The 12,077-nt window shown below is 35.1% G+C and overlaps 1 long non-coding RNA gene across 1 annotated transcript; it reads left to right on the top strand.

The window, feature by feature from the left end:
• Positions 1 to 1,198: 1,198 nt before the first annotated feature.
• On the top strand, positions 1,199 to 10,944 carry LOC140344847 (uncharacterized). Its single transcript, XR_011923684.1, has 4 exons — positions 1,199 to 1,472; positions 4,932 to 4,994; positions 5,831 to 5,911; positions 10,753 to 10,944. It is a non-coding gene; the product is annotated as an uncharacterized lncRNA (long non-coding RNA).
• The last annotated feature ends 1,133 nt before the right edge of the window (positions 10,945 to 12,077 follow it).

Raw genomic sequence — 12,077 nt, 5'->3', positions numbered from 1 at the left:
ATTTTATGTAGGCTCCTAGATCCAGTTAGATGCTAGATCCAGTTGGACTTTTATAAAAATAAGTCTACATTTCTAAATAATTTCAGCTACATATATCTTAGAAACTGCTCTTTATTTTGTCTTGCAGTTTAGGTGAAGGCAATTGAATTTTTTTTTATCATTTGCTCAGTTTATATTGCTTAGGTTTATGACTTATTATAAACCTGTTATCTTTTAATATCTGAGTCACAATAAATGTTTTAATGTATTCTGGAATAGTTGAATATTTACCCAAATGAGGAATTAGTTTATTTTTTCATTATAACTCCAGCTCCCTCCATATGTGTTTTGACTTTCCAGGTGTCCATGTTGGCTTTTGCACTCTTTTAGAGTTCACACAGTCTGTAATCTCTTTAAAATGATGAGTGCCATTTTAAATTTGTTTTTTTTCTGATAATTATATTTAAAATGCTTTTCTTTTTGAAATTTTGGCTTTTTCATATTGGCATCAAGATAAATAAGGAGATTTAGCTTTACTTACCTCTAAGTGTATGGGACACATCCTTGGCTCCTTATATCAGAGCCCACATTTTTTTCCCAATGCAATGGTAATCTCTTTGATAGTAAAGGTTTTTAATAAAATATAGTATGTCCTTTCCATGAGTCATAAGTTATTTCTTTGTGGGGCGCATTGGAGTTTCAGAGTCTCTTAAAGTACATAAATGTGGTCACAAAGTGAAATTTCCTATAAGTCTTGAAGAGAACTCTAAAGGACACTCAGAACATGACCTCAGAATCTCCTAGAATCAGCCAAAAAAAGCTTCAAATTTGCAGTTTTAAAAGAAAATGTGCAGTAAATTTGTAGAATATGTTGGCTCTTATTTATTAAAGCTCTCCAAGGCTGAAGAGGATACACTATCATCACTGACCTTGAGTGATCCAGCAAACCTGGAATGTATTCTTAAAAGTAATTTGCTATTTGTTAGCAAATGTTTTTAATCCTGGACCAGATCCAGGATTAAAATCGCTGATGAAAGCTGGATCAAATCGCTGATGAAAGCTTCATCAGCTTCATCAGCTGGATCGCTGATGAAAATGTAATTTCTCTAGCCTTGGATAGCTTTAAATATAAATCAGGCCCAATGTTTAATATTTTGTCACAAATTTTCAAAAATATATATTTTTTATGTACTTACTTTGTAATAAGTTCTTTTTCTGTTGATTATTAGGATGTAGTTTAGTGTTTGTCCATACAAATAATATGTAATTATATTATATATTATTTATATTATATAGCAATGTTGCAATACTTTCAAAATGCTATCCTAAGTTGTTGAACTTTTTGGTAACCATACAATGGACGTTTGTATATGGCTTGTGACATACTTTCAACTTCATTATGTGAGTTCTGTTTCTTTCAACTTTTTTTATCTCTGTTTTTTTTACTACAGAATAGTAATCTAACCACTCAGGAGCATGAAAGCATCATTGTGGTAAGTGGAACATTTTTTTGGTTCTGGTTGAAACCTAAAATGTTAGATTCATCCTTACTTAGTATTTGTCTCAGTATAATCAAAAAATAGAAAAGAAAGAAAAAAGCAACGAAAAGGCCCAATGGAATCTTTGTCAATGGACTTTAGATTTTTGTTAATTGGCAAATGTATTTGGCCAATGCAGCTTGCTTAGAGTCTCATTACGCTTGCTTTCTAAATTAGTTTGAGATCAGCTTCTTAGATCATTTATAGTTTATTAACAGGTTCTCTTCACCTGTATTTGCCCTTATTTTGAACTTCATGTGACTTCCCCTATGGGTTTTGTATTCCCATACAAATCTAAAGGAATGCAAGCCCATTTGAAGCAGGTCAAAGGCACCTGTCAGTGAATCCATATTGATCTCTGAATTATGTCAATTTATCACCACCGAAACCCAAAGGCAGTTAACACAGACCCTTTAGCTCCTCTTGCATTCCATTTAACTTGTATGAGGAGGGAAGCAGTTCTGATACAAACGCTTTTTTATGCAGGCAATTAGACCTCAATGTTCCATGCATAGTGAAAGTTGAGTTGTAAGATGTCATTTAAAAACTAGGAAAGATAAAAGTGAGGTGGAATTCCAGATGGGTGAAGCCTTGGATAATTAAATATATAACATTTTTCATTCCTTTTTTATTACTATACTTGTCTCAAATATTTGTTTTATTTTTTTTTATTTTCCTTGGCTTTACTTTTTCCCAAGTGGTACAAATATACCTTGAAAACAAGTCTACTCTAGTACATTTCCTTTAAGATTGGCCAGTTCAACGAACAAAATTTTCTCATGTACCGTTTGAATATTGAAAACAAAATACAACAAGCTAAAGTTTCTTTTGGGACCTCTAGAGTTTCAGCACTAGGATCCCCGAGGATTACTTTAAAACTAGCTTAACTGAAAGAATGTGCTGGATGTTTACAGACTTAAGTATTTTTGGCTTAATTCATTAAAATGAAAATATCTGTAAATCTGTAATATCAGGGTAACTTTATCATAAGTAATGTAATGTGTAATATTTGTAACATATTTTAGAGACTATTTTACTGCTCTCCATAAGGTCTTGGTCCCATGGGGTAATTATTCACTTCTATTCTGATAAAAAGAGCAAATCCAATTGGGAGCTTCAATCACCACCTTAATGTTGGAAGACCAGTATATGCAATACCAGTACGCATGTTCCAAGTTTTTGCGAACTTTGAAAAGGTATTTTAAAAAATCCAAAAAGAACTACCGTTCCAGTGGCTGTATCCAAAAAGAAACCCCGTTGGCTTTATATCTTAATAGAATAGGTACCAACCTTTGACTTACACCGTCATATCATATACCGTACGTTAGTAAACCAGCTTATTTATAATACAATCAGAACCCAAAGCCTTTGAGTATATAATATTGATAGGTAAAGTTTAGAGGATTCCAGAAGGCTAATGTGGCTCTTAAGCCACTCATTTCTGTTTTCTAGATGGAGAAATTATTCAGATATGTGTAACGAGAGACCGCATGCCACAGGTTTACCTTGAAGTATATTTAAAGCTAAAACATTGTTTTCCACTTAAGTGAGAGTTTGGATAGAGTTTTAGAGTTTTTCTTCACTTCCTCACTGGTAGACTCAACAGGAAGTGAGAGGATAACTTTACAATGTAAGGGAATTCCACTCTTAGACAGCTGTCATGGAAACATGTATTCCAGTGAAAAGTTTTAGCCTCAATGTCTGTTGGGGTGGCTATGCCAGATTTTGGATTTACCTTTACTTTTATTTCTGTGTACATTGGTGACCAGAGCGACTTTTCTGACAGCATAAATAACCTGATAGGGGCTCGTCTTTAAATAGAGGTGAGGTTTTTAGGGTTTTTTTACGATCCCCCATGTTTAATAAGAAATCAGTTGCAATCTTTCCCCAACTAGATTTCCCTACTAAGCTTTTTTTCTTACATTGTGTCTGCCAAGCTCTAGAACAATTGATATGTGCACAGTCACCTTCTCTCTTATGAAAAATGATGGTTTCTTCTGGTGAATTGATAACATCATAATGGAGCAAGCAGACCTTCGTTATATTTACACAAGCACATTTGGTTGCTTGGTTATGGAAAAATTAGGTGGCTCAGGTTTTCTGAAACTTTGACAGTTGTTTAAAAGAAACAAGAAATAAACAAATCTCTGTGCTCGTAAAGCATCGTCACTTGTTGTACTGTTAATGCTAGATGGAAAAACACTATAATTTCTAGTAAGCACTGTTAGTCTGACTGAAGTGTCTGCTGCCTTGAGCAGACCTTGCTTTATGATTACATATTAGATATCCAAATAATATTCAGTTTCATATGAACATGATTACACAAGAGTTCCTACAACCATTCCCATGGTTTAGACATTTCTGGTTTAGTATTCTGTGTGAAAACTTTTCTCTGGGTTTGGCAACTTTAAATATTTACAGACACTTTTAAAAGACTTTTACTGACCAAGTCTGATCACCAGTCCAATAAGGTGGCTGAATCAGATGTGAATCTGTAGTGAATTCAGCAGCTGACTAATTGTAGATAGGTTTATGATTGACAATGGACAGATCAGTGTCCATAAGTTGGTCTAAATTACGAAGGTTGTGCCATCTTTATGAATGATCAAACAAGGCTGATCTGGAGCTCCTATCTTTCCTGTGGTTCACCTCATCTGCAGCCCACAATCAGAAGGGAAAAAGCTTGTACATGTCTATATCAGGTTTTTGTTCTATTAATCAAGCTAGCAAGCTCCCCTGTAAAAGTCTTGTGTTAGAATCTTCCTGAGAGTTCCAGTTAAGCTTCATCATTTGTTTCATGCCATATATTTCTCTGCTTTGAGAACATCAATAAAATCCTACAACATTGATGGCCCTTCAATTTACTAAACAAAAAAAAAAGATATTAAATTTTTTTAAAAGTGTAATACACTTTAAAGAGCCTCTTTTGCTAGACTATTCATTTCGACAAATGTCTTTAGTATAGTCAATCTAAAAGCCCGAAGTCTGCTGCTGGGGGCTGCCATTTTGCATGTGATATCAACAGCCCCAAATCCAAGCTGTAAATGAATACAGTATTTACCGTCTTATTTACCCTGGCGGGTATAGGAAAGGTTATGTATGAAGGTAAAGGAAGGGGCAAAGGAATTACTCCAGTACTGTGCGTAAATAGGCGATCTCAGAATAGGAGAGGTCTATGATGTTCAACAATGCAGGGGCTGTGCTAATCAACTGACTAGTTAGTATTTCTAGCAATTGCAATCCACTGGATAAATCTGATTTCTTGTCCAGCAATAGTGCTCAAGGAAACTTCATTGTGAGTATTTTTTCTTTCTTAAGTAGCATGGATAATGCTTATACTGCAAAGAATGAGTGATGCCATACTAAGACACTTTGTAATTTTACATTGACCACTATATTTCTTTTATTTTCCAGGCTATTGCTCCTCTTTTGGAAAACAACCACCCTCCTCCTGACCTTTGTGAATTCTTTTGCAAGGTATGGACAATCTGATCAGAAAGCACTTTGGGATAGAGCTGGATTATTCAAGTAGAATTCCAGTTTTGTTCAGAATTACTCTATTGAACTCCTTATCTGAATCTGTTCTGTAGATATTTAGATAAGCCATTCTATTTTCATTTGTTAGAAGTAGGATGTTCTACATTTACTGTCATCAAATGATTAGTTCCAGTGTCATATTATAAAACATTGTACTGCTTCATATCTATATGCAGCTTTTTTACCAAATATGTAACTGTTCAGCTTTGCCAGGGTTACCATGTTCCATGTAGCTGATGGGCGGTAGTTGGGTGTTTTGGACTTTTTGGAGGGTTAGTGAACTAGTGAACTAGATACAAGAGCAGAGAGAAAATGATTTTAACTTTTTCTACCAAATGAGTAATATAACACATAAGGGAAGTGTCATTTATACATTATTTGTCTGTCATTTATACATATTATTTTAGGTTAATAGGTTACAGATATAGGCAGGCACATGGGAGTTCATTCAGTCCCGGCAATTGCAGGGGAATCCGGGCAACCAACACTGAGCTTTGCATGCGCTGATGAAGAAAGCAATCAGGCAGGAAAGAATGCTTATTGCAGAAGGGGAATCGCTTGTCTCTTTGTGCAGTAAAGCCCTGCCTGGTCACACATTTTTAATGCTCATCTTTAGTTTCTTCTTATTACAGGCTGTTTTATCTATTGCCTATACATATACTTTAAATCTGTAATCCAAAAAAAATTTCTCACCCAAATGTGCATAAAAAAAAAACAATTTACTGTTATGTCCTGTTTCTTTTATTAACACTCCCCTAACGTTTCTGTTATTACAGCACTGTAGAGAACGCCCTCGTTCCATGGTGGTCATTGAGGTCTTTACCCCAGTTGTACAGAGAATCCTCAAGCACAACATGGTCAGTATTTTTTTCCATTATTGGCTTCCTACTAATTGTCATCGAAAAATTTTCCTATTGTGCAATTAAGCATTACTTTCCCTCTGGTTTAGTTCTTGTTTCTAGGAAACTATAGCACCCCCTCCTTCCTTCCAAGAAGTTAATTTATTAACTGTGTTGCTTCTTATAAAGAGAGATTCGCTTGTTGGAAGCTCAGCAACAGTTAGAAAAGTTGGAGATCCCCATATCTAACTTTTTTAAGTTTCTCTAGTCAATAAATTAAATATAAAAGAAATTAGCTGTATTTTATATAGTATATGGCTTTTGGAGTGTTTTATGTAATAATAAAATTTTAGCACAAAATGTTACTTTAAAACCCAGTTGTAGATCTCTTGCCCTTTCTGTGGTTGCATCTAAAGACCACTGCACACAGCATTAGAACTACGTTCACTGTACAGCAGTCTGTGGCCCCTAATGAGTCTCCACTGCTCCACTTACTTTAGTTGTAAATTCTAGAGAAACGGTATCAGCTGGCCATACTTTGCATAGTTAAAACACCAAGATATTTAAAACTTGCTATTTTAACAGTCAATTGAATACTATTTTTTAAAACTATAATTTGATTTATAAGTCACTTCTCACTAAATTTTAGTTTTATCCAGACTGACGAGTTAACAAAGAAAAACATAAACTCTTGTGTTTATACGGTTTAATGTAGCTGTAGTTATAACAGTCAAATACATGTGAAATACTAAATAAAATATATGAACCACTCTAGCCGAGGTTTGTTCCATTTTAGAAAATCAGCACTGACTAGGGCTAGGTGATGAACAAGCAAATCTGTCCTAACAGGAACTTTTTTTCCTATGTGTTTATATATCAGTCATCATGCCTACAGCACAGTGGGAACAAACAACACATTATTCTGGGTGTCTGGTTTAGGAGATCAGCTGTTTTGAATATTAAAAATTCTCTCAGCTTGGAGACTGAGACACAATAATAGTTAATATTTATAGACCTAAAGGGATCTGCCATCACAAACATTAAAAAGTTTTTTACTACCTCTGCAGGGTGGTGAAGGCAGACAGGGAGTGACTAACAGCTTGCCCCTTTTTAACCACGTAAGTCCTTTAGATGTATTGCAAAATATGATCCCATCCGAAGAAACACAAAGGACCTGATTAATAAAGCTCTTCAAGACTGGAAAAAATATCCTATCATAGGTGATCCAGTAAACCTGAAATGGTCCAGGATTGAAAATAGTTGCCAACTAATAGCAAATTATTTTTAGGAATCCATTTTAGGTTTGCTGAATCACCCAGATTCACCTATGATAGTCTATCTTCTCCAGTCTTGGAGAGCTTTAATAAATCAGGACCATTGATTTCATAGTTGTTTTAGTTAGGGGCAGTTAGGATGATTTAAAATGAAGTAAAGCTTTTCAGCTGTCCTGGTAGCTATAGGGCCTTTTTAAAAACAGCTCCTCCAACTATGCCCACTTTTGGGCTGAAAGGAATCTCCTTTAATCTCTCATTGTAATAGCTAGCTACACTACCCCCCTTGCATTAAAAAATTCTTCTTTAGCCCGTGAGAAGGGAACGTCATTGGAACTACTGGATTCTACTGGAGGTACATGAAGCTAGCTGTTGATATATAACTAAAGCTGAAATACCTATTTTGTATAAGCTGGTCCTAGGAGTAAGAGTTTGACTCCCAAATGAGACTCTGTGTTCTCATCACATCATAGCTTTTGTTACCCTTTTAATTCCCATATTTATATTTCTATACATAATCTTACAGTGGAGATTTTCTACCATCATCCTTAAATACATTTTAGCATTGCACTTTTCCATGATGCTGGTACATGAGTTCAGGTGGCTGGGTAGTTACCGCAGATTGATTCATCCACTTGTACTAGCTGAAGAGAATACTCTACATTCCTTTCTGTAATGAGTGCTGCAGTAGGAAATTTTACATCATGCACTGTTGATCAGCATGGTAAGAAAATATAAGAGAGGAGATGCAGCATTTTCAGTTAACCATATAGGCGATGCACAACATGGTCATGTATTGTATTGTTAAAATTATTGCATCAGCAAAAAAATATTGGTATTATGTAAAAAAGATATATGGCCATGTTAGTAATATCTTCAAAGGTAACTTGTTTGCCAGCAGCCTCATCTAACCACAAACCCTTCACAACACAAAATAACAAAGCCACTGATTTAGCTTCCATTTTTATTTCAATAATTTCTCCAGAGCTACTATTTATGCTATACACAAAGAAACAATAACCCTTATTATAGAAGTTTTGGAACTGCTCTTTCAGTTAATAGATACCAGATTCCTGGTAATTCTTCCAGTGCTGTATGGGAGATTTACCTCTTCCCACATTTACTATGACCAACTCGATCAACATCAACATTCATCATTCTTCAGAAACCCTAATGTTAATATCTCTATGAATTAACCACCACCTAATTCCAATTCAGTAGCTGCTATATATATATATATTTTTTTTTGTTTTCGTACTCTAGTAGTAGTTTTGATTGTATAGTAGGCTTACTTTCAACAAAAGTCTTTTGTTTGTACCTATACATCTCTTTTGTTTAGTACATTTTAAAAGACCTTTCTTATGAAACTGATCCTCCATACCCCCTTTGACTTCCCATCACTTAACATCACATCACAGAGGCAGGCCCATTGGTCATATAATTTCTGGTCAAGATGGCAAGCATGGGGCATTTGGTATTACAACAAATTCCACATTAAGGAACAAATATTAGCACATTATAAAATAATTCCTTCGATACCAGGCACCACATGGGCATTTTAGGACACCTGTTCTACCCCAATGACCCAAGTACAGCTCTTACACTCATCCTATGCTAAAGTAAATCTAAAGCAGGTTGCTTTAATGTCTCTATTTTTATTATTTTTATATATTCAGCTTAACAAAATAATAGCTGGTCCCTGTTATAAGGGTCCTTGTACAAACACTTTTTGTAATCAGGTGAAAAATACATATATGATAATGTAGACTACATACTACAGTCCCCCTCACCATAAGACTGCTTTCAGGTCTGGTAATTAGCTGGCCAGTCACCAAATACTTAATATATTTTAAGAGACCGGTGGGGACATGCATGCTTCACCCTTTAAAGGGACAAGTTTACCTTTATATAATTTAGTCTAAGCATTTAATTCATCACATACGATGGTTTATTATAAAACCTGTAGATTTTAGCTTTTAAGCAGCATAAACTTCTGTTCAAACTCCAAAATAAGTAAAAGGAATTCTCATGAGAAATTATAGGAGGTTTAACTTGAATATGTCACAACACAATATATTTTTTGTAGGTTTGGATAAGTGGATCTCTAACTTAATATAAACTACAGCTGTCATATTCTGGAAAGGAAAAGCGATAAGCTGTGGCCTTCACTATTGCTGAGCATAGATTAAATGTGTAATGATGCTTTGCATCAATACAAATATATATTGACCTCATGTCCAAAAGTCTTTGAAACTTGGTTTGAAGCAAAAGGAGTTATTGGCCATGGCAACCTTCCAGGAGCCATCTTTCTTATCTGCCGTGCAGGTAAGAGATGGGATGAGTTTGATTGCAATGGGCAATACTAATTTTTCAGACACTTTAATTCATGAGGTCCATTCTGCTTGCAGCCGCTTGCTTATTCTGTGGAGCTGGTTTATTAAATCTTCAGGAAAAGTGTGTTACCCATGGCAGCTAAGCCGTTGGTTAGAGGTTTCTATTGCAAATTAGAAAATGATTGGATAAGTAGAATTTTAACTAAAATTTGGAGGCCTGAAACTGTTAAACCCTGTTACAGTCTAATTAAAATATTTAGAAGGATTAGGAAACGATTAGAATCTTGTCTGTCAAATTTTTTTTGCTGTTTTTCACCCTATTTGGTTTCTTGTTCCCTGCTGTTTGTTTGATGCTAATCAGACAGACTATGAAGTATAAAGTAAACCTATCAATGGGAAAACAGACAGCACCAAACATAACCATAAGTAACAACTTTACTAAGTTTTGTGTAGGTCAGAGAAAAAGAAGAACATCTGTCAAGTTTTTATTTCAAAGTCTCTGTTGGGGAGCTTTACTTTTAATTCCAGAAACTTAGACCACACAAGTGGGGGGAAGCGGGAACGTCCCATTATGTTCCAAAAACAACAATAAAACCTGATGTTGAAGTTTTGAACAAAACAGATAAGATCTTCCTTAGGTCCACTTTTAAATATCTTCTGCTCAACTGCAGAAAAAATATCCCATTCCTCTACAAGAATGCTGCTTACTTGCACAGACCTGGGCACAGTGTGCATATCCTGCAGCTCTATATACACCCATAGGGGTCTATTTATGAAGCAACTTAAACATTCCCTGGTGGAGAATCACATGAAAGATTCTCTACCAAAGATCGTTTCAATGAATGTAAGATTCACTTATATATACCTTGTAAATAGACCCCTTGGTGGGAGCAGGCACCTCCCTAAAAACTGGAGATAGGGAAATTTGAGTTCATAGAGAATAAATTTAAAACAATACTTTTTATATCCCTCTGCAGCCCCATCAGAATGGTATTTAATAAATTCAAGCCTTCAGTTTTAGTTAAAATCCTGCGAATCGCTAGATAACCTCTCCACTTTTCCTCAAGTTTGTAGAAAGCAGCTCTGATGACTCTCTGACAGCAATACAGCTATGAATTAACTTGTATGCAAAGAGCAGCAGTTTCATCCAGTCAGCTAAAAGGAGAGACATTCTCCCTCTGGTATGAACTGCTGTTGTAAATGAATATAAATTTTCCCCAATTCCAATAATTCAAGGGTATCAAATGAATTGCAGATGTACTGGATCTCTTTTACCGGCTTGGATACCTCTCTCTATCTGCTGGTGGAGGTTGGAAAACACCTGCATTTGCAGGTAATATTGTGTGTCCACTATCTGTCATGTCAACTGTAATAGAGCAATAGTTTGTGTCAGGTGGATATTTTTCTATATGTGCACTGTGAGATAATATAATCCTTGTGAAATAAATGTTTCATACTTTTTGCATTTGCTTCAGATCCACATAATTCCTTGATCAATGGGTACATATAAATAAATGGATTTGCAAACAGACTATTCTGTACAACGAGATAACGTAATTAAAAAGAACACCAAGCCAAAGCTTTTTTTTTGCCTGGTTTTGTAGTTGGGAAAAATTAGAACACCTGTTGGGTTTATACTTCTATCTGGGCCTTTGATAGAGATTCATAGTTAAGCTCCCTTATTTTTTTTACCATTGGAGAGATCTCTTTTTACTCCCTTTCCCAGGGACACAAAAGTAAGCAAGGTGCAATTTGCTAACTGTTAGAGAAACTCCCCTAACTAACAGTTGTTTCACGACCAGGTTTTGTTAATAAAAGATTTCTCCCTACCTTCTGTTAGTTATTATATTTGATTCCCCATCATTGCCTGACTTGGTGATCATTGCAAATAGGGAAGGCTCATTTCCAAAAGTTGCCAAAAATTTCACACACTTATCCAAAACACACTTTTATCCAAAACTTAAAAGAACTTTGGCCTTAGATTTTTTTATAGCAAAGTTTTTTTGGCTTGCATGAATATTCCTAATTTGGCTATGCAGGAGTATTGGGTGGTACAGCTTGACTTTTTGTATTCATACTTTTTTTTGTCTGCAGGACTATCAAAAGCTGTACCACAGATAATAGATATATATTAGATATTAGATATGTCTATCTAATGTCTATAGATACCTTAGGAAGGGTCCATATGGCTACTGGAAGCAAAAGATTGCTGCTTGTTCTAATGCCAATGTTGATTCCCTGCATTCTATCTGAGAAAAGCAATTGACTTTAGTGGCTAGTGGGGTTCAAACTTTGCACAGAACATTCACACATTTTTTAACACAAATTCATAGCCACTGAACTGAATAGAGCAGTACAGAATTTCCTATCTGCCAAACGTCCCTTTACCCTAACTGGAAATTAATTCTCATTTCACTTTAATAATACCGATCAGTATTTTTTTTTCAATACTAAACTGAAAACTTTTTGCTGTAGTCATCAGCCTAAGAGTAAAAATCTACAGCAATCATCATATTCAAAACCAATATAATGTCTTTAGAATAATGTACTGTATTGTATAATTGTATTTAGGTATAAAAA

Source organism: Pyxicephalus adspersus, unplaced genomic scaffold, assembly GCF_032062135.1.
Source record: "Pyxicephalus adspersus unplaced genomic scaffold, UCB_Pads_2.0 Sca74, whole genome shotgun sequence".
Lineage (NCBI taxonomy): Eukaryota > Metazoa > Chordata > Amphibia > Anura > Pyxicephalidae > Pyxicephalus > Pyxicephalus adspersus.
This window is presented reverse-complemented; position numbering and strand designations above follow the sequence as displayed.